The sequence below is a fragment of the Hetaerina americana genome, unplaced genomic scaffold, assembly GCF_022747635.1.
Source record: "Hetaerina americana unplaced genomic scaffold, ioHetAmer1.1.p SCAF_8, whole genome shotgun sequence".
NCBI classification, from domain to species: Eukaryota; Metazoa; Arthropoda; class Insecta; order Odonata; family Calopterygidae; genus Hetaerina; species Hetaerina americana.
This window is the reverse complement of record NW_027287427.1, coordinates 46,984,993-47,007,097: the sequence shown is the minus strand read 5'-3', so window position 1 is coordinate 47,007,097 and position 22,105 is coordinate 46,984,993. Positions and strand designations below refer to the sequence as shown.

At 40.9% G+C, this 22,105-nt stretch overlaps 1 long non-coding RNA gene across 1 annotated transcript in view; it reads left to right on the top strand.

Moving 5' to 3' along the window:
* Positions 1–22,105, top strand: part of LOC139697815 (uncharacterized) — a 984,864-nt gene that overhangs the window by 361,941 nt on the left and 600,818 nt on the right. Inside the window, exon 4 of the long non-coding RNA XR_011702819.1 lies at positions 9,792–9,996. This is a non-coding gene — a long non-coding RNA (uncharacterized lncRNA). The remainder of the gene's footprint in view (positions 1–9,791; positions 9,997–22,105) is intronic.

The following is a 22,105-nucleotide window of genomic DNA, read 5'->3' as shown; positions in this document are numbered from 1 at the left end:
GTTAACAGTAATATCCGTACTTTGTAAAGAAAATGACTTGTAAATTTTTACACGTGAAAAGCATAGAAAATTAAAAGTCTTTCTTTTAACATGTACGGGAATAAAATCCAACTGAAAAAATACCTCACGGTTTAAGAGCGCAGAATCCTTTCTGAAGAGTACCAAATAAAAATGTATATTTTAAATCAAATTTTATTAAGACTTTAAATACTTTTACCAATTTAAACGTGGAAGCATCATTAGCACATGGTGAATATTTCTTTCAAGGGCAAATATTGCAGAAAATCAGATCACATTGCCTTTATCAGAAAATACGCCGAATTCACTCAGACCAAATCCGACTAACACTTCTACCAATTTTTACGTGTATTATCATCATTATAAATTAAATATGCTAATATATATATATACACACACACATATATATATATATATATATATATATATATATATATATATATATATATATATATATATATATATATAAGTAAAAATAATTGCATCGCTAAATTTGAAAAATAATCCTTAAACAAACAAAACTCAGTTTCAAGGTCGGATCCTGATATTTTTTCCTTTTGATGGTTTAAGCCGTAACTCATCGTCCAGAACGACTTCTGGTTGAAGTGAAGGGTTTATGCGTAGATTCGAGTCGTAGGAACCGTTGTTTATATCGGAACGCACCCCCTCGTAACCCCATGCGTGATCCTCCGTTGGTCGGGCTTCTCAAACCCGAGGTCCAAGTGCAGGGATTGTAATGGCTTGGAAACAAATTATAGCCAAGAGAAAAAGACTACGAGGAAGGGACGTGTGAGAGCGGGAGGGAGAAAGAGAAGGAATGGGATCGAAGGAGGCAAGGGCCATGGGAGTGGGCAATTTGATATGAGAATATTTCCCGGGACAGAAGAGAGAGAGAGGGAAAGAAAGGGACGGTTGGCCCCTCTCGCTCGGTGCTCTCCGGGAGGGAGGGAGGTGGAGGTGACCCCGGATCCTTGGAGGAGGGTGGGAAATGAAGAAAAACGAGTGGACAGAGACGGAATGGGACGGGAGAGAGGCAGAGAGAGAGACTGAAGGGTAGGGGAGGTCGGGGTAGGTTGGCCAGCACCTCTGGAAGGAAGGTGGGATGGCGAGAGAATTGAAAAAGTCTCCTGTAAGGCTTCGCTGGGCCTGAAATTGCACCATGGGAGATAAGGGAAGAGTGTGTGTGTGTGGAAGGTGAGTGGACCGAGGGGTGAGTGTGTGGAGGAAGGGTGTGGGGCGAGGGAGGTGCGAGGGAGTGGGTGGAGGGAAGACGTGATATAAATAAGGTCGCGGGAGGTGAGGTGGAGGAGGAAGAGGAGGGCGAACGGGGGTTATAGGGAGACATTTGAGGTGCGTAACTCGAGAAGCGAGACAAAAGACGAGGGAGGGGACTGGAGATTGGTTCAGAGGGGAAAGGGTAAGGGCGATGGGAAGGAAAGGGTTTCGGGGAGGCGGAGGGCCGCAAAGAGGCACTGAGGAGTGCAGTTAGGGACAACATCCGGGTCACCTGACCTCTCCGGTGGGATAAATGGAAGTGGATACTGGGAAAATTTCAAAACGAAGTCCAAAACAGCACTGCTGTTATACATCAATTGGAAACGGTGGGACGATCAGTTTATGGACATCTCATTACTTATTAATGCTAGCGGAGAGCACATTGCTAACAATTACTTCTGATATTGTAATTAGTTACAAGATTTCATCAATGTCTGCATTTAAATATTTTTACACACTGTTAGTAATGTAAATACTGGAGAAAACAACTTCCAAGATCTTTATTATTGCGCGCGGGGAAGTTAATATTGATTTCTCAATAAAAAAAATGAGTTCATTTTGTCTATGACCTTAGACTTAATTTTTTTTCGGTCCGTTTCCTTTGCCTATTACAGGCAAGAAACCATAGCAGCGTAGAAGTCAGGGACGTCGCGGTATTCCAGCGGGTAGAAAGTTTTGACCTATGAGGCCTGAGTTATATTTTTTGATAATGTCTCTGATACACTGTGATTTACCGGGTAACCGATATGCATGCTAAACTAATCGTACAAACGGAACAAGAAAGGAACTGCTTTTTGCTCACTATTATCTGCGAATTTTGCACAATATACGGTATGTCAAGAGGTTATCTCTTGACATACCGTATATTGTGCAATTTTTGAACTGAAGTTTTCTGATGAGATCCCGAAACTTAAATGAGATATTAAAAACAAAATTATGATGATTTTTTATTCTTAAGTAATCTTAAATGGATGTGAATTTTCAAAGTATAAGATGAACAAAGGAAACAAAAAAACATGGCGACCACTCAAGAATTAGATTTTCCAGCTTCGCGACTTAGTTTTCCTGCGAAGAATCCTGGAGCAACTAAAGGAAAATATGTTATTATATATTTTTACAACGATATATTCAAATTTCTGTTTGCTTCTTTCTGGCACGAAATTTGAATATGGTCATCAATAACCCTACATTTATTTTTAAATCACTTAGTCTGCCATCGAGAACGTAAAAGGATTTATTTATGAATATAGTATGTTGATTCAATTCTAAATTTGCTGCGTCGAAGTTAAATCTTCTATACATATTGAGTATGGTTTGTTGTAGATTCATCACTGACTTTATTCACGTACTTTGAAAATCCAGAGTAGGTGCCTTTAGTAGTAGGACCAAGGTAATTGTTATGCTCCCTCTCCTTGACAAAATAAGGTTATGTTTTGATTGAGCAAACCAGAACTTTAGGAAAAGAGGAAACTGATTTCGATTTCCCCATGTTGTACCTCAGGATCCATGTAAAAGAGAAATTATCCTACGTAAGCAATGGATCATTATTTTGAAACACCCCTACCGAAATTCAAGATTTACTTCCCTATCTCATAACGCGTCCGCCTCTTATAAGGGGAGGACAAGATCACGACTAATAAGGAACGAACAAATTATGGAAGACAACGCGTCAATCCATTTTATTTTCATCATTCTTCATTTGCTCAACATTTATATCGCTACCAAACTTCTTTTATCTACTGCTCTCAACGTTCACGTCCTCCAGTCGTCCAAAATTAGACAATGTAGGATCTAATGAATCGCTTCCTTATTTCCAGGCTAATACTATGGGATCTGAGTACCTAGGCAGTTGCTTCTTCTGATTCTACATTTCTATGCTTCCCATGTCCTTCCTCCATCTCCAGTGATCAAACTGCCTGTAGAGCTGAAATCTTCTACTTGTTATAGTGTGAGCCTTTCAGTAGAGTTTTATGGATACATAGACCTTTATTTTAGCTACAGACTTACAGAGTTGGCGAGAGTTAACAGAGATGTCTGTTAAGGATTTCATACGTATTAACAGTAACGAGTGTAATAATGACATGCCTATTTTCAGGCTTAGATTTTTGAAAATAATGGAGTATGATTTTGAATGTAGTTTTCGGTAATTTGATGAAAACACTTTTAAGTAAATATTTTAAAATTCTGGCTCGTAATTAGTATAAAAAATTTCCTTAATAATATCGCAACTCCTTTGATGTACAGCAAAATAGTACAACCTTTCAAGAAGCCAGAATAGGGTGTTTTAGCTCAAAAGACCTAATTATTTGTCATGATTTTAAAATACATGTGCCATTCCTCGTATCATTCTTACATGGAAATGTTCAGGGTTGCAATAATGAGATAGAGTGCAAGAAAGAAGAATTATTCGTCATATACCACTTTAAAGCTTTTACACATTTAGCCGCCTCAATCCAGTTTGTGGGAAAAATGGATACCTTTTTCATAATGGACTTTAAGGATAGCGTAATGTTTTCCTGGAGCATTAAACGCAATTCTTTGAAAGCACTGTGCAGTAAAAATATCCAATGCATATGGGAGGCATTCGTGAATCGCCACGCCATCCCCTCTTCCCGAATACTTCGTTAAAAATTTAATCATAATTATGACCATGCCAGGAAATGTGAGAAAGCTCTTGAAAACACTTTCATTTGATCTGCACCAAGGTAAAGCTTTTATTTTAATTGGATTAGGCCTTTCCCCGGGTGATGAAAGCACAATCTTTCCTCGCCGCTATATTCCTGGACCGTAATTGAAGAGCCCTCGCGGAGGAACGCATTAAAAAAAATAAATTCCCTAGTCCTTTTTTTTGGTTTGGGGGTGGTGTGGGGGAGAGTTCGTTCCATTTTCAACGAACCAACGATCTAGAAAGTGAGTGTCTAGTCATTATCGGGGTGCGGACGTTGGGCGGGTGAGGGTGGGTGTGCGCGCGCGCGATTACCGTTAAATAACCGACCGTTTGAACGCGTCCTGCGGACAATTGCGCCGGATAAACGAGTCGGAGGAGAGGCCGGGAGATTCGACGGGAGGGTCGCCCGCCCTCTCCCGGGAGGCGTGGAAGAACGACTGGCACATCGCTCAATCGGACTGCCGCGTGAATTCTCGTCCGAATATAATTTAATTCGCGCGGTTTCCTCCGGGAGGAGAGAACGAACGTTCTAGCACCTCCCGCCCCCCCCCCTTCCACTCCGCGCTCCGCCCCGCAACGATACCAACATGATATGCTGTACATTAATTGAGAGTTCACTTTACACGCTTTTCGTCCTGACCGGTCGGCATTTCCCGCACCCTCGAATTATTGCTGGAGCTATCTTCGTCTAATAAAAGCAGCACGTAAAACGAAATAGGCGGACCATTACGCGTGCTTTCCTGTGCCCCTATCTCTTCTCCCTCCCTCAAATCACTCCTTTCTCCAACTACGTCTCTCTCTTTGTTTCTCTCTGTCTCTTCTGCCTAGTCTACAACCAGGGAGTGTACTTCAAACTCATGAGTTGCTTAACCGCCAATAAAAAAAACTGAACGCTTATGCGTGCACGGAAATGGAATGTATTATTATTATTATTTGCATGTAGGAATGACTTCGTATGTTTTAGGTTCCATTTTATGTCGAGGCTGTATCTCGAAGGGCATTCTTCAGAACACAATGAATTTTCAAAAATATTTTGCGACACGATGACCAGCTGCAAAACATAAGTATTTCTATATTGCTCAAAGCAAAGATCGAACACAAATCCACCCTCCTTATTTATATGATTGTGGATTTCATAGAACATTGACGATTCACTGTCATTTCATCCTTTCAAATTCGTTGGTTACGGAAATAAATTATGATTGCTCTAAAAATTCTGTTCGCCAATGGTTTAAAAAATATTATTTAAGTATTCTACCTGTTATGTTAGGTTTTGGATAGACACAACTGACAAATAAATATTATGTTTCTCCTAACAAAACAGAACTCAACATCCTACTCAACAACGCGCTCATTCTCATCTATGTAAATGGTACTTCCTTCCTCCCTTCATACCGTCCCACATTCCTATCCTATTCCTACCCTTTCCTCGTGTGCCTAACATTCTCCCCTCTATTAGCCTTCAACATACTACTGCCGATATGAAATGTGTGTGTGTATATGTATACTACCTTGATCAAAAAGTTCCCGGAATAACCACCGTGTGGCGCTCCCATCGTTCCGATTTGAGTTCTGTTTTTTTTGTTAAATTGGTACATCTGTTGTTGATATTCCCTTTAAATCTTAGTGTCATAACTTGACATTTGCAAAAGTTACGTAGCCAAGAGTACACCTATCTCTGTGTGTGTTGGCGATTTTTTACAATTTCAGAAATGGATTTAAATTTGCAACAACGAACTTGTATTAAATTTTGCGTAAAAAACGGATTTAGTGGCGCACGGACGTTGGAAATGTTGGAAAAGTGTTTCGGCAACGATTCTCTAAAAAAAACGGTCGTTTACCAGTGGCACGAGCGGTTCAGAAGTGGTCGTGAGTCAATCGAAGATGATGAACGCAGTGGCAGACCATCGACATCGAAAGTCGGTGAAAAAATTGATAAAGTAAAAGAAATGTTGGTCAATAACCGCAAATTAACCATCAGAGAAATAGCGGAGGACTTGAACATTGCCTATGGATCCGCCCAAGACATTGTGGTTAATGATTTGGGTTTCCGTCGTGTAGCATGCCAAAAGACCTCAATTTCATGCAAAAAAGAGACCGTGTTGACGTCGCAAAAGACATGATTTGCGAGGCTGAATCCGATCCCACATTCATCAAAAGGATCATTACTGGAGACGAGACGTGGGTTTATGAGTACGACACGCAATCCAGACATCAGGCAAGTGAATGGCGTTCACCAAATGAGCCGAGACAAAAAAAAACCACGTCGTTTTCAGTCAAAAAAGAAGGCAATGCTGACGGTTTTCATGGATTACAACGGTGTAGTGCATCATGAATTTTTGCCAGAAGGCCAGACAGTAAACAAAGAGTATTATTTGGGCGTTATGAGACGTTTGCGTGAAGCAATTCGCCGAAAGAGACCAGAAATGTGGGCAGAAAACTCGTGGATTTTGCACCATGATAACGCACCGTCGCACAGTGCTATCATTATTCGTAATTTTTTGACGAAAAATGCAACAAATACCATCCAACAGCCACCGAATTCACCTGATTTGGCTCCCTGTGACTTCTTTCTGTTCAATCGAGTTAAAAAACCATTACGGGGAACGCGTTTTAGCAGCCGAGAGGAAGTAATGGAAAAATCGCAGGAAGCACTGATGGACATACCGAAAACCGAATATAAAAAATGTTTCGAGGATTGGATCAAGCGCTGGCATAAGTGTGTTGCAGTCGATGGGGATTACTTTGAAGGGGACAATATAGATTTAGATGAATAAACTTGTATTTTTAATTTTCTGAATAAATTCCGGGAAATTTTTGATCAAGGTAGTATATACATTATTATTTTTATTATTATATATAAACATAAATAAAATATAAAAATATAAAATAAATAACTATATATATTTATACATAAACATATACATATATTGTTTATGTCTTCAAATAGACATTTATCAATAAAAATTTTCCATCAGTACAGAAACTTACGTAGGTAGTAACAAATTACAAACAATGTTTTAAATAATTTTTTAACGGGTAAGTACTAAGTAGCCAAAACAACGATATAGTTCATTGCTCGCTATAAACACCTTCAATTTTAATTATTTGTTGATGATAACACCATAGCGAGTTTACCCTTATGTAACATAACTATCAAGCGAAATTAAAAAAAACAGAAAACTCAGACATGCAAAATCACAAGCGAAATTGCACACGACCGAAAAATTCCAACTTTAAGCGTCCCGGATTAAATTCCGGAAAATTAAAACAGTGAATGCGACGCCATCTAAATAAGGCATTAGGAAATTACAGCTCGTTTTTCACTTTCCCAGCGGTACTAAATATCATCGACGGTCATGCGTAAGTACCTACCAGCATTATCCAGAAAAGCCACTTATGCAAAGTGCCGATATGCTTAAGAGGCCCATTGTTAGTGGCGTGTTTAGACGAGGTGATTCTCTTCTCTTATCGCCATCCTCAATTCGTTTCGCGTTTTGCTTTCACGCCCGCCCCGCCACTCTCCTCCGTCCGAACCAACCAACCTCCCCAATGCACTCACTCACTCCCCGTCCGCCGCGCTCCCGAAAAACCGGTTCGGTTGAGAGGCAAGCGCCGTTTTCACGGGCACGGGCGTAAATTAATAAAGGGATGACACGCGGTGGGGAGGCGAGCATTCGCGTGCAGCCTTGCTCACGGCTGCGGAAACAGAGAGAGGGGGAACGTAAACGTGCGTCCGGCAGGGCATTAACGAGAATCGCCGGGGGAAGTTTATCCCGAGCACGCGGGGGCGGGCGTGCGGGTCACGCCAATGCTTCACGCGTTTCGGCTCGCGTACTTTTTTTTTCTTCTCTCTTTTGTTATCGGCGAACGCGAGCACCCTCCTCGTGCTACCCTCTATACTGTTTCCTCTTCTTTTATAATATTTTCATTTCTCATCTCCGCGCGTCGGACCTTGAAAATACCAGTGCGGTCGATAGCACGTTTGCGAAAGCCATTGCCGCAGCGCGCGCTCTCATATTGCCATCGCGGTCGATTGTTTGTTCGCCATGATCCCATTTTCGCTCTCCTTCTCTTTCCCCTTCCCCCTTGGCGAATCCCCCCTCCTATTATTTCCTTACGTCGGAAACTCGAGAATGGGAAAGGCAGCCAGCCATTGCAGGCAATAGGGGGCTTTGTTTTTAGTCCAACATAAACCCTTCCCCACACCCCCCCACCCAACATTCAAGCTCACCTGGCACATGAAACAGAAATTTGAAATTTCAAATGCAGGAAACATGTGTATGAATTGAGTTGTTGGCTTATCCGTTCGTCACAAATGTTTTAAAGAGTGTTTTCCTGATTTCATTATTCCATGAATCAAGGGTAGAACGCTCAAAATAATAGACTTCAACCAGCGATTTAGATTTCATGAAATTTTATTTGATCTCATATTGATGATCAATGACAGAGTATTCCGGAAATAATAGGGAATAATAGCGTGTTTTTTCTGATTATTCTATTAACAAAAACGTGGACGAGTATAAAAATAAATGATTAACATATACACCTTGATTAATTATTTATATGTATGTATACATCTATATGTTTATTATTTATGCATATATTGTTATTGAAAGAGATAAAGATTTTCTTAACCATTTTTTTGTTTGTAAACCTGGCAGAAATAATACTCCCGCCTTTCGTATTCTCTGAACGTTTTGTCAGAGCGTTGGAAGAAAATGCAGACCAAATATTCTACTTCAAAGAGTTTCGTCAGTAGAACTTCTTTACAAAATAAAACACAAATAGTGACGTCTTAAGCTCATCATTAAGCTAACTCTTTTGATCTTTGGCCTTTGAAACTCTAAAGTAATATTTTGGTGGATGAATCAAGTTTAACGGATATTTTCATCCCGACATCAAGCTTTCATATTGAAACACTTTCACCATTCTTTAGCCCCAACATATTTGTACTATCCCTCGAGTGAAGATAGGTATTATTATTATTCACGCTTATGTCTTATCTGGTTGCCATCCAAATAAGTAGGGATAACTATAATAAGCTTAACTCACTAATTTTTAGTATGTGAAATAATATTTCCTTCCCAACTTCGGGGCCCGGCTTCATGTGCCCAAAAAATACGTGTGAATCTTCAAAACTTGTCATTGAATATTTCAAGCCTTATGATACAATTTCGTGATTGCTATCGTTATAAGTGCTAGGTGTGGTCAATCTAGGTTTTGTAACACTTATTTTCCAATATGATTCAGCCATATTGGACGAATTCATTATGCTCGGCATTTAATGTGAATTAAACATTAAGTCAGTGATTTTATTTTTGATTTAAGCTTATGAAACAAATTCATCAAAACGAGCAATTATACCCTACAAAATTAGCACTTGAACTTTTAAGTAAATTGTGATGTGTGTGGCTTCTCTCGGTTTAATATTACTGACCATAACAACTATCCATTCATAGATACAGATGAAGCCTTTCGGCACTCTTTATCCGAATTTTTAATCAAGCACAAATCCTAACTATGCCGAGGAATTTTTCCTCCTAATTAGATAGATAGATAGATAGATAGATAGCGGTCTTTATTTGGGCGAAATTGAGACCAAATGGTCCCTTCTTCCATTTAACCCATAAATAATTAGAGAGGTATCCGTTGGTGTTTCACACTACATTACAAATCAAGATGACACAAATGAAAAGATAAAATTATTTTACTACAATTTCAGCGGAAATGAAACTTTAAACTGAGTATTTTGAGCACAAAGAAACTGGAGAATTGGCTTCATCTCCCAGCGTTTTTTTAATTTCACATCCTCTCTCTTTTGTTCCAGTGCTTGGTCTCCTGGGCCCTTTTTTCTTCCGCAACTAGATTGATCAACCTTAAGTAATAGAAGAAGGGTCTCTACGCCAGGGCAGACCCTATGAAGTGGAGAGCAGTATCAACTTCTCGCATTGCCATTCTCTAGGAGGAAGGGTTTTTGAAGAAATTATAAGGAGACCAGGCGCAGCGTTACACACGCGGCGGCTGACATCAAGGTAAGTGAATGGACGTTTAAGCAAAAACTATACTAAAATAATCAACTGTTCAACAGTCACGAAATACTGAAGACCGCTGAGACGTTGAAATGCTTAAGTGACTAAACCTTTAAGAATTAGTTTATTTTTGAAAGCTTGTACCTCACCAATGTCATTAGTATTTCGAGACAGGAAGGGCTAAGAGAAGCAGTTACTCGAAAATGTAATTGAATAATGCTAAACCAAATTAACAGAGTCACCGACCCCAAAGACAGCCATGAATTTTGACGAAAAACATTTTTTTCAGAAATCTGATGTCAATTTTACTTCATTGACGAATTACTGGAATGAGGGAGAATCGGGTCGAATGTTTAGAAGCGTTTTGATCTAAACGTACCAGGTATGAGGATTCCATTCAACCAAAATTCTCAGTCAATGCTCAAGAGTACAGAAAAAGGAGAAGTGCGTTAACATTGTGCGACATTCAACTCCATGCAGGGGGTACTAAAAGTGGCTTAATTGACAACCACGACTGGAATACCTGCGACGGCACTTGCTCCGACGAACGCACCATACATTTACATAATCATGGAGGATGCGAGCTTTGTTCACTTCACCTGGGTACACCTAGCGCGATGCTTAACAATTGCCTCTAAGCTTCCCCGTGCCTACAGGTGGAGAACTGTCCGCTTCCCTTCTCCTGCTTCGGAGAAAGCAAACCCTACCAACGACCAGGTGCATCCCACCCTCATGCCTTAGTCAAGTCTGGATGACGGTTAATGTTAAACATTCCAGTGATCGCTGATTCCTTTAAAAATGAACTCCTTCAAATTTCGTGGTAACTATCCTTCATCGGCCCAATTTATCTTTCAGAAAGAGCCTCCCTAAAGGAATACTCCATCTCCAATTCGACAGATAATCGCACTCGAGAAAATAAGTGGGGAAATGTTTTTATTTTTAGAGAATTATGTTCACCTTCGGCGGTTCCAATGAATATATTTAATGAAAGTAATCAACCCGAAGGTTTTTTTGGATAATTGAAGATAGACATTATCCAGTTCTAATCTCAACAGTAGTAGTTTTTATGGGGAGTTCAGGTAATTTGCGCCATAGGGGATGGACAGGAAAGGATGAAGGGGGGAGAAACCTGGCGTCGACATTAGCCTACTTTTGTCGAAAGGCGACAAGCGGTCCGCAGCTTAACATCCCATCCGACGGACGGCGCACTCACTCAAAGTGCCCTCCACAAAGAACCTCAAGTAGAGATCGGAACACTACTGAAAAAAATATCCGTCGTCGCCGGGATTCGAACCCGGGCCCTTTGGGTGGGAAGCACTAACCTCATCAGCAGGTTAAATTCGCACGCCAGGATAGGGCGGCAAGCTCCTTTGCATGCACCGCCTGTGGTTTACCACTCCTGAAACACCTTATAACCGAAAAATCATTCAGCTTGAGTAAAGCTGAGGGTGCCCAATCGCGTCCCGGGGATCGAACCCGGGTCTACCGGTCACTATCCCAGCGATCTACTCACTGGTCTACCGCGTCCAAATCCAATGAGTAAAGTAAAGAAATATACCTGGTAGTTTGATAATATAAGACATCCCTTCAAGTTTGGTTCGATGTAGCGTGCACAGGGTATAACTGCAATAAATTTAGAAGAAGGTAATTTGCTGAAAGAAATGGAAGAAAATATTTATTTATCAAAGGTCCCGTTTGGATAGGCATGCCACATGGTACGGTACCACTTCAATAATCCTATAGTTGACCATGCCTATGCGATTATGATGAATATCGTAATTTGACAGTTATTAAAAATTCCTCTGGGATATTCTTGAAAAAAATACGACTGGAGACCTACAAGTTTTCACTGGCCTCTACCATCACCTAATCTTTCATGACATTACGCGAAAATACGTAATAGGATAGAGATTCATGAAACAAGTACATTTTTTATTTAGCTCAGTGACATTTGATCAGACTATAAATCAGTTATGTGTACCAACACTAACAATTATTAATAAATGCTACGGGATGATAAGTGACAGAAAATGAACGTATATTTTTAATTATGTAAGATCTGGAATTATTTCATACGACTCGGATTAAACAACACTTGGAAACGCTCGGACACTTGGAAAATAATTCCGATGAACGCCAACATCTTAGGACATTAACGCGTTTCCTTAAACTCAGTTGCGGTGTTAATTGGTTTGAGGTTGTTCCCCCTTTTCCTTTCTAATAATTGCTCCTTATTGCCCACATAGGTATTTCATCTAACATCCTTTACTTGGCCTATCAATTTGTCGTTTGGACTTTTTCGTCACAATTTCCCTTTCATTATCCCCCTAAGACCTTCATGGCACACCGAGATGTGCATGGTCCTCGTTTAACTTTTCGTGGTTGATTCCGTCTCTTCCTTTTCAACTCCTCTGCATATTTCTTCATTTCTTATTTCTTTCTTCTAAGCTTCTAATAATACCAGGTATTATTTTCCAACGCCCCACGTTTCTGATCCCTCTGATGATAAACTCCATGGAGGTTATACTTTTTAGTAAATTCATATTCTTCGACCATAGTTCTTTCCTCCTCACAAAACACTTTGAGAATATGTATTAAAAAAAACCGCAAATATGAATCCCGCTCCCCTTCGATAAATATGTAATAATAAAATGGAATGCAGAAATGTGCAGCGTCAACGTTCGCGACTGAATACACTGCACGGGGAAAGGCACGCCGCATAGAGCTTACTCATGGCATCCGTCGACTATGGAAAAAATATAATAGCGTTTGAGATTGAGTGTTCTCGTTTTAATTGGCTGAAACTGCAGCGAGTGGAGGGGGGAAGAAAGTTTTTGGTGGGGGGGGTTGAGGGCTGGACGGGGTGGAAGGGTGAGGTGTGGCAGGGTGGGGGTTGGGAGGAGAACGAGAGGAATCTCGGGGAAATTGCACGCCGTAATAAGCCTTAAGAAAAATACAACTACGACATCAGGGGCGATAGCAGAGGGGGAAGGGGGTATAGGGGATGGTATGGGAGGGTGAGCATTTCGAGATAATTGCGCGGAATTAATTAAAACAAGCTGAAAAGTTTTTTAATGACGGTGGCGTCAATGGAAACTGGAATTTCGTGATATTCCGAGGTATAATGGAAATAACGCGCGGCTTCCTAATTTTTTTTTCCCGTAATTTCTTTATCCTCTACCCTCCTCCTCCGTCTCCTGCCGCTGCAGAGCTGGGGATCTCATTGGCAAGGGCGGCGCCAGGGTGTACAGAAGGACTTCAGGGCTAGCGGGGAGGGAGGCAGGTGGTGAGGAAGACCACTTCGCTGGCACGGTGAGTAGGTGGGGAGGGAAAGGGTTGCCGGTTGAACTAAACGCGACATTTTGATCAAGACCATCAAGAATGGGAAACGAGGGAGGGGGAGGGGTAGGGAAGGAAGGAATGAGGGAGGGAAATGAAACGAAAGTGGGTTCGAGCAAGGTGTTTCTAGAATTTTAATTAGTTTGACGGCATCCGCGGGAAAACAAGGGGATATTTTTTTCTTCATTCGCGGGGATCGTTACCCTGGTCCCGGTAAAGCGATGGAGCTCCAGAGAGAGAGAGAGGGAGAGAAAGTTGGGGGGGGGGGGGGGGTGAGGAAGTCCAAAACTTCCTAGCCATAAACACTTTGGAAAAATTATCAACTCTTTTTTTGACTGATTTCCTGCTAACCGAGAGATATTTTCTAATTACACAGGCGGGAACGCGCATGGGATCCGCGAGCAATACATTTGATGAATTCTAATGAAATGGGTTTTTTTTTAGGTTGTGGGAATATAATTTGAGACTCGGCACATTCTTAATGTGCATATAAGCGACATAAACTTAATAACTTAACCTAAACAACTCGATAAATATATTTTCGGAGTGTATATTATCACATGAAAAGCTCAATGCTCTCAATTTCACGTTGGAAAATGACTTGAGGGCTTGAGGGCAGTTTTTATCTCATAGCAATCCATTATTTAAATCACTCTTTACGGCTGAGCTTCAAGTTAGAGTTCCTTTGGCCGTGACTCACGTTTTTCTTGGGGAAAAAATCAAAAGAACGCATTTAGCCATCAACAGAAAATAACTCCATGACCAGTTTTCAGAGAATTACCTGATCGCAGATTAATGTTATTTTCATCATCAGAATGAGAAGTGTTGTGCTTTTCAACCATAGTGCGTATCCATTCTGCGGGAATTCGGGTTCTGAGACTACACGCATACATGGTGCACTTGTAAATCCTCCCATGCCTCCGTTTTCAACCTCGAAAATTAATACGAGGTTTAGGAAAATTAATTACGAAAAAAATCCATCCAAAATATAATAGACACGGAAAAGGCACAAGAAAATCCATTCAAAATATAATAGCAAAAGGCACGAGCATTCACGGAAAAGGCACGAGCATTTCCAGTCTTGAGTCAGTACCTATACATATATTTGACGTTCGCTTCAATTGTTACAATGTCGTACATCCCGCGGTTGCTCGCGTATTCCTCTACAAATTGATATGTACCGACTTACGGTGCAAAAATGGCAGTTATTTTCCAGAAATAAAGGTATTCAGGGATCCTGTATCTCATTTTCAAAGCTGAGACCGCTCACCACGTTTTCCCTGCACTTCAAGGCCAAGTGCTTCATTCCCGGGAACGACTTAAACTTTCGAAGGGAATAAAATGAACAGGATGGACACAAAATGAATAACCTGAACTATCTTAAAGCCTGAACGGAGTGGGAAACAAAAGAACGTGGAGGGTTTAACAAGTTGAAACACAAAGCTTCATAAATTTGAGACGGGACGTTGATGCACTTATAGGGATAGTAGGAGTATCCCACTCGAGTCGGTTGCGATTGGCCGATCCCATTTCCGATGCGTCGGAGTAAACTGAGATTATGCTGTAAGAGATTGGAGCACTTGAATGAGGGCTTTTTTGGACGTGTTGGGTGGTGAAAGGAGGAATCGTTTTTCTTACCACTCTACCGACCGGCAAGAACATTTCTCGGAGAAAATAATGGTTCAATTAAACTCTCCCTCTCAACCTCCAACTCCTCCGTTTCTCGTGCTTCACGAGTGAAGCCGGCGGACTGATGGCACTCGTCCCCACTCGACCGGAGGGAGGGCCATCCTTGGAGAGAGGGATCCTCGGCGAATAATCTAATGCCCAGTGGTTTACGAGCGATCTTGCCGCGCGAACTCGCGCTCCCAAGCCCTTTGTTTTTAATGAGTTGCGCGCTCACTTTAATAGCACGTGACATGTTTTCGCACTTGTACTGCAAGCTATTAGATGCCCGCGTACCTTTTATATCCACTCGAAGGGGATTTACCTGAAGGAAACAACTTTCACCGGAGTGGATATCCAGAGAGGGGTAGAGACGGGTGGTTTAGGGACCGCATAATGGGATCGGCACGCGATAAAATTATTTTAGCTCAGCCGAGTCGAACGAGGAAATGTAATAGAATTAATCAGGCAAGTGGTGGAGATGTGATCTTTTTATGTGGGTCTGATTTAGAATTCGCAGATACCGCTCCGCGTCTTTCGCGTTATTTATTGCGGGGGGGGGGGGGGTGAGGTCTTTCTATTTACAATCTGAGGAATACTAACGGAACGAATTGTCTTTCCACGCTTAAGTTCGTTTATTCTGCAGCGATGTCCAAATAATTATACTTGCCAATGACATCCGATAGAATCTGGATCAGCTTTGTGGAATCCCATGTTGAAGAAAATAAAAAGGTTAGAAAATTATTCATTAGGTATATACCTGTAAAACGACCGATAACGTCTTCAATGTCGATAATATATACCGCCCGCCAATAACGACCTGAGATTCCTTAAGGGCACTTGTTATGCGGTTTAGGACGGGACGTATTGATTATACAAAAGAACCAGGAGAATTAAAACCTATGAATTTCAAAGACTAGTACAATCACTTGAAATCTACGTATTTGTTTTTTTTTGTCTCCAATTCATTTATTTTTTCATATATTTCGCATTATTCCGAAAACAACACTCCGGCTGTCCATCGGACTTTGAATAACGATAGACACATTTACACACACCCAAGCCCTAGGTGGAGGAAAACAAACCTAGATGGGAATCGAACCCGCTATCTCTGGCATGGGAGGACGTTACTCCGCCGCCACCGGAGCCGGCCAGCCATTTAGTTATCAAAGCGTTTAATATGACGGTAAGTAATTTGATGAATCCGATCTACAATGAAAAATTGAAGTCTTGCGGGATTTCTTTCATTCCGACCGTTGTAGTTTAGATGAAAAAAGGAATGTAAAATAGTAAAGTTACCTTCACCATACTCGAAATATTACATGCTTTCACCCAATTCACCCACCAACCAATATTTCAAAGTCAACATCCTAATAAGTGCCTCCATATGTGTTCCTCGTGCACATTCCAGTTCCGAAGTGGTGTGAAATGATAGTTGGTCATTAGTTAGTGCCATAGAGATGCACCTTAAAAGAGATTTCGCTCGGTTTTTGCCCTGGCAAAGATAAATCCATGGATGAATAACAAAGGACCTCCCTGTCGCATATTTGACCGCCGGAGCGAGCAAGGATATTTTCTACCCGCGGGTTCCCTCCCCACTCCAGGCTGTGACCCACCCAGCCGATAAGTGGGGGTGTCCTGGGTGCTACAAAAGGACGTTTCATTGCCGCGCCAGGGACACCGACATTCCTCCCCTTCTCTCACTTGGGTTTAATAGCCAGTTATCTCGCCCCGTGTCGCAATATTCTCTCCGATACAAATTCTTCTTCCGGCCGATACCAATACTTACGTACATTCATTAATCCTAGTGACACGAACCGTTCCCCAGCTCATGCTTCCCATCCCATTCCGCTATCTCGCCCCCTTGTCCTCGGGCGGGGATGATTAGGGTTTCCGTTGGCACGTGGGGCTAGAAAACCAGCCTTGATAACACGGCTGATATATGTCATACTATACATCTAAAAATGCACATCTACTACACACACACACACACATATATATATATATATATATATATATATATATATATATATATATATATATATATATATATATATATATATATATATATATATATATATATATATCAAATATCTTCGAAATGGAACGCTCTTCGGCGACACACAAATATATAAAAAACACAGATGTAGATTTTTAGAACACAAAGAAAGGACACTCACAATTTGTTATTTTACGTTTCGACAGCACGGCTGTCGTCTTCAGAATGGCGTTCTCGGGGAAGAGCGGAGAGGATGTGCGGGGGAGAGGTGGGGGAAGGAGAGGTAAAGGGACCAATAGGAAATGAACAAGGGGGTGGGGGGGATATGTAGGCAGCCAATTGATGCATTCAGTGGGCTTGGTTCAGCCCGGGCGGTTTGAATGATTGGGCCACCCAGATATGCGCCATCTCGCGGGTTCTCACTTCTATTATACTCGCAGATTTGGGGAGGATTTCAATAACCGAAACAGAGAAGCAGTCGTCAAAAGATTGGTTGTGGGAAGCGGTGTGAGTAGGGATGGGGTAATTAAGAAAGGTGGGAGATTTGGTGGAATATCGGTGGTTATTCATGCGGAGGGAAAGTGCGGTCGTGCATTCGCCGTGCATTCTTCTATATCCGACTCGAATATTACCTTCCTAGATATCGATATTCACCTCCAAAACAATACGTTTCACACTTCAGTCCACATTAAACCAACCAATAAGCAACAATATCTTCATTTCGACAGCTGCCATCCTCCTCACACAAAGCGCTCCATCCCATTCTCACTCTCTATCCGTGGCTTCCGTCTCTGCATTAACACCCCCTACCAACAGAAATACTTGGACCAGCTGCATGAATCCCTCAGAAAATGTGGGTACCCCGAAAAAACTGCTAAACAGTAAAATCCTCAAACCGTCAACACAATACACTCCCCTCCCCAAACCAAACCGCCCAAAATGCCCTAATCTTATCACCACTTTCTTCCCCGGAACACACAAAATTAAACATCTAATCCGTGACCTCTTCCCAATTATCAATAACACTCAGTTCACATCACTTTTGTTCCCACACTGTCCCTCTGTTTCATTTAAACGCCCGTCGAACCTGCGAGACATCTTTAAGTCCACAAATCCAACTTCAAGCACCCCCGTCTCTCCCCCGCCCCTATCCGCACCATGCAACCGCCCACGCTGCAAATGCTGTCACCTTTTAAGACCCTCCCCCTCACTCAGTACCAACTCCCAACCACTCGCCACCTGTACCTCAAAAAATATTATATATCGCCTCTCCTGTAACTTCTGCCCTGCCTTCTACGTGGGCGAATGCACGACCGCACTTTCCCTCCGCATGAATAACCACCGATATTCCACCAAATCTCCCACCTTTCTTAATTACCCCATCCCTACTCACACCGCTTCCCACAACCAATCTTTTGACGACTGCTTCTCTGTTTCGGTTATTGAAATCCTCCCCAAATCTGCGAGTATAATAGAAGTGAGAACCCGCGAGATGGCGCATATCTGGGTGGCCCAATCATTCAAACCGCCCGGGCTGAACCAAGCCCACTGAATGCATCAATTGGCTGCCTACATATCCCCCCCACCCCCTTGTTCATTTCCTATTGGTCCCTTTACCTCTCCTTCCCCCACCTCTCCCCCGCACATCCTCTCCGCTCTTCCCCGAGAACGCCATTCTGAAGACGACAGCCGTGCTGTCGAAACGTAAAATAACAAATTGTGAGTGTCCTTTCTTTGTGTTCTAAAAATCTACATCTGTGTTTTTTATATATTTGTATATATATATATATATATACATATATATACATATATATATATGTATATATATATATATATATATATATATATATATATATATATACATATATATATATATATATATATATATATATATATATATATACATATATGTATGTATATATATATACATATATATACATATATATATATATATGTATATATATGTATATATATATATATAATATATATATAAATATATATATGCACACACACATACACGAGTTTATTTAAAAAAACATTCAAGATTGACACGTATTTTTTATTTGTAATCCTGAAGACGTCTCTACATATTCACATCCAGATTTTTACGAGTACATTCTTCCGGCGTTTCTAGACCTTTCGAAGGAGGCCATTGCTTCAGAATAGTGTGTCTAAATCCATGTTGAAATAGTGGCTGTTAGTGGAAATTATAGCCCGTCATATGGCAAATTTTAGTGGTGGAAAAGGAATTTTCAAACTTGTAACATTCCAATCACAGACGATCCAAGAAATGTAAGACTATCACTCACGGACGATCCTGCCACAAATAAGGAAGGGGAGGACTTTATCCAGTTAGACCGAGGAGCAACCACCCAAATAAACGATCGTGGATAAGACTGATCTTAGGTATCACAGTGAGAGGGCAACTATTCACGATGAACTGCACATGTCAACGACGTCAGCGTGATGGGTTCCACGACTACCGACTCCTTTTCAGAAGTAGACGTGGCGAGACCTGCAATCGCAACCATGGCGGGAGCGGTAATCAAAGCATAGTTGTGACCGTTAGGTGCCTATTTAAAGGTCTGAAAAATGTACGTATACTCAGCCTCCAGATTAACTCTAACTGTCTGAAGGAAATATTTCTCGCTGGCTACAACAAGAAGTACATTCTACGTCCTAAGTTAGTCTACAATACGAGCTAATCAGTTGTGGGGTCATTTTCTTTGTGGGATGCGTGTGACGTATGATGTGAGCGACCGGATATAATCGCGAACGTGCGTATTTCAGTCAGAGATAAAGCCGGTTGTTTGGAAAACACGATCATAATGGATGGTATGATTGTAAAGGCTGACCCGTCGTCCACAGCAAAGTTGTGCTTGAGATCAAAGCAATAAATACTACTTGTAAAAATAAAACATTCTAATTTTCATAAATACTTGCTAGCAATGCTAGAACTTTGCCTGATTGATTAGGAAAAATACGCTGTTGCTCAACCCTGATTGATATAAACAGATCTTTTAACTTTTAAACTGTTAGACTCACTAACAAGGCTACACGTATTTGAAGAATGGCTCAATTTTACCCTTTGCGTTGGGAAACTCAAAAATTTTACTGATCAAATTCTGAATTCTGAAAATTTCGAATCTAATTACTGAAAACATTAGAAATTCCAAAAATACGTAATGTACGAAGGGATATTTAATGGAAAAATGAGAATATTGCATTATTTTGTTTTTAAAACTGAGTTATGCATGTTATTAATTATTTCTGCTGAAACTGCATTAACGTTTTAATAAATTCTTTCCGCTGAAGAGATCGACAAACACCCAATTCGTCATTACTAAAGGAAGTCTGCCAGCCTAGGGTAGGTTTTCGATGGACCGCTATACATGACTGTGCCCCTAAAATGGACAAAATATCCTCAGAGGTTATATTGCATGATATAACAACTCATTATTTAGCTCTGCATAGTACGAAATTATTAAAATGTCTAATGAATAAAATTATTACCAGAGATTCTTTTACGGCAATTTCAATGTATCGAAAGTTAATCGACATGAAAGGACCAGGAGGATACTAAATAAAACTTTGCGGTGGATCAGTTTATTAGCCTTCAATTGTATACTTACGCACCATATGGCATTCTAGTAAAAACCGTAATTCCAGAAAAATCCTCATTGTTCCTCATGAAATGGGCACCACTTCGGGGGAGGTCATTTAAAAAAAAATCTTTCAATCTCTAAAAATGCAGGGAAGTGTTCACGCAACGTGCTAATGACGTCACATCCTGCATTTCGTTCGGAATGCACCCATCCGCCGATGCATGAAAAAAATGGATTTCCGATGGGGTCCCCCGTGAAGACTCGAGGAAATCCTTCCGTTTCAAACCGTGGCCGTTTACATTCGTTTTACGTGCGTAATATTCTGATTTTCTCCGCGAGGGTTTATTTCAATCCACGCCTCAAAAGACCTTTATTTTTTAAACCGTTCGTGGCGTCACGAAATCTTCACCCCCCCCCTTGGCCGCAGAAGAAAAACAATCAGTCGCTCGGGCTTTTACCACAACTGCTTTAATTAATTTTCTGGTGCATAACAAAGACGAATGCAGGCTTTCTCAGCTGTAACAAGGTAGCATCATTTTTGGTCCCCATAGCAGACTCAGGGGGATGAAAATGTGTGCATTTACCGAGATCATGTTATGAATACGTGTTCATGTTAGAAGCTGCAATGAATGTTAAAAGGAATTAGTATTTGACCTTCGAACACGCAATCGCTAGCTGAGAGATACGCAAAAATATGAAGCCCATTCTCTCGGCTTCTTCCATCTTATGAAGTTTTCGTATTTTCTCTCAATTAGCATCTACCTAATGTCCTGAAAACGACGGTAGCAGTTCATGGTAGTAATATAACGGGAGCATACCGTATACTCTGCAATGCCTACATACCATTATGAAGTAGTAAAATATGTGCATAAGGAATAATTTCTGTCATTTGTATTATATATTTTTTGAATTATATATCTGATTTTTCTTGCGATACAGATGGAATTGTTATGACACCAAATTACATTTTTAGATTCGACCACCGGCATAAAATCAGAGAGATAAACACCGTCACAGACAGGTTCAAATATCTGTTCTTCTACCGCACCATACACTATCATAACAAAAGAGATTCTTCCATTCTAAAATCGAATGAATTGGTCAAGCACCACAATGATTGCGCGATCCATGCGATAGGCATGCTTACCAACTAGTGTATTTTTAAACAAGCTAAAATTTATAAAATCTAGGGGCTGTAAAACTTATAATTCCAAACGCATACGAGTTGGTACCCTAACACCCGCTCCCACAAGCTCTTGCGGTGGCATGCGGTGTATTTTGTATATTCATATGCGTATTTCGTTTCTAATTAAATTGACATAAACTTATCTTGAAAAGTAATATATAAGGATTAATTCGTTCCCTACTCTTATGAGAGAAGAGATCATAGAAGTTTTATAGATGGATCAGGATGGTGTGGTGGCTAATCTAATGGCTTCTCATCTCTAAGGGCCGGGTTCGAATCTCGGAGGCGATAGAAATTTTCACTTGTTTCCCCTAGCTT